The sequence below is a fragment of the Chrysochloris asiatica genome, unplaced genomic scaffold, assembly GCF_000296735.1.
Source record: "Chrysochloris asiatica unplaced genomic scaffold, ChrAsi1.0 scaffold00665, whole genome shotgun sequence".
Taxonomy (NCBI): Eukaryota; Metazoa; Chordata; class Mammalia; order Afrosoricida; family Chrysochloridae; genus Chrysochloris; species Chrysochloris asiatica.
The window spans coordinates 143108-144644 of NW_006409183.1; positions in this window are offsets into that span (position 1 = coordinate 143108).

Genomic DNA, 1537 nt, shown 5'->3' on the forward strand with positions numbered 1-1537 from the left:
GGTCTAAGGCTCTGGTGCACTAAGACTCACGCTGGCTGTGAGACTGTGGGTTCCTACCTGGGAGGTTTAACTCGCGAGTTGCCCACCCATGATCCCGGAGCCCCCACTCACCCGCACTGCCTGGCCGCCCTGGCAAACCAGAAGTCCCAACATTTTTTTTTTTTTTTTTTTTTGGTCTTTATTTCATATCTTTTTACTGTTTTTTTTGTTTGTTTGTTAATGTATGATTTTTTTTTTTATGACATCCCTCAACTCATCTGGTCATTGGATTTTTGTAATTAGTAATAGTCATCTGAATTTATAGTTGGAACAGACCTGACAGCACTTAACAACATCAAAAACAACAATGACAATATCATTATGATAAGAATGTGTAGTTTAAACTAGAATTTCCAAAAATAATTTTTTTAAGGTTATTGTGCATAGGGTCACTATTGGTTGGATCAGACTAGACGGTGCCTAACAACATCACATCAAGGTTGCGTCATCTGTATATTGCAGATTATTAATGAATCTTCCTACAAATCTGGTGTGACATTCTTCTTCATACAATCCAGTTTCACAGATTATTTGCTCAAAATAGACATTGAATAAGTGTACTGAAAAGATTTCAATCTTTCCAGCTCTTAAATCACTCAGTAGTCCCTTGTTCCAATGCTGCACCTTTTTGTTGAAACATTTAAATTTCTAATCCTTCATTTCCTAGAGCATGGTTTTTCACCAATCCCTTTAGTACAGTTTGGACTTCTTCCAACCAAAACCATCAGCTGTTGATCAACTCTTGAAAGAGTTGAACATTGACCACTTCTTTTGGAATTGGTGACACTTCCTGAGTCATTCAATATGAATCAGAATTCTTCAATATCCTAAGTTGAGTCTTGAATTTTTTTCTTCAGTTCTTTCAGCTTGAGAAATATTGAGTATGTTCTAAACTTTTGATCTTCTACCTCCAGGTTACACATTTCATTATAATATTTGACTTTATCTTCTGGAGATGTCCTTTGAAATGTTCTGGTTAGCTCTTTTATGTCATCATTTCTTCTAGTCCTTCTATTTTTCATTACATAAAATAGCAAGTTTCAGAGTCTTGTCTGATATCTATTTTGTTTTTTTTCTTTCTTTCCAGTCTTTAATTACCTTTTGCTTTCTCCATGTATAATGTTCTTAATACCCTCCTAAACTCTTCTGGTGTTTGATGATTAATGTCTAATGTTGAGATGGTGTCTAAATTTACGTGGGATTTTCTCAAAGTCATATTTTGACCTTTGTAGACTTACTCTCATTTTTTTCAGCTTCAGCCTGAACTTGTTGTGAAATGCTGTCAGTTGGTTGTGACTCATAGTAGTCCTATTTGCAGTGAGGGGTTGGTGGGATTTAACAGCCAAACTTATGGTTAGCAGTTTAGTGATAATCCTACAGGACCAAGCAAGGATTCCTATAGTAAATATTGCTGTTGTTGCTGTTAATTCCAATAAGGTCTGTTTTTACTCACAGAAATCCTGTACAGGGTTTCCAAGCCTGTACACCTTTGCAGAAG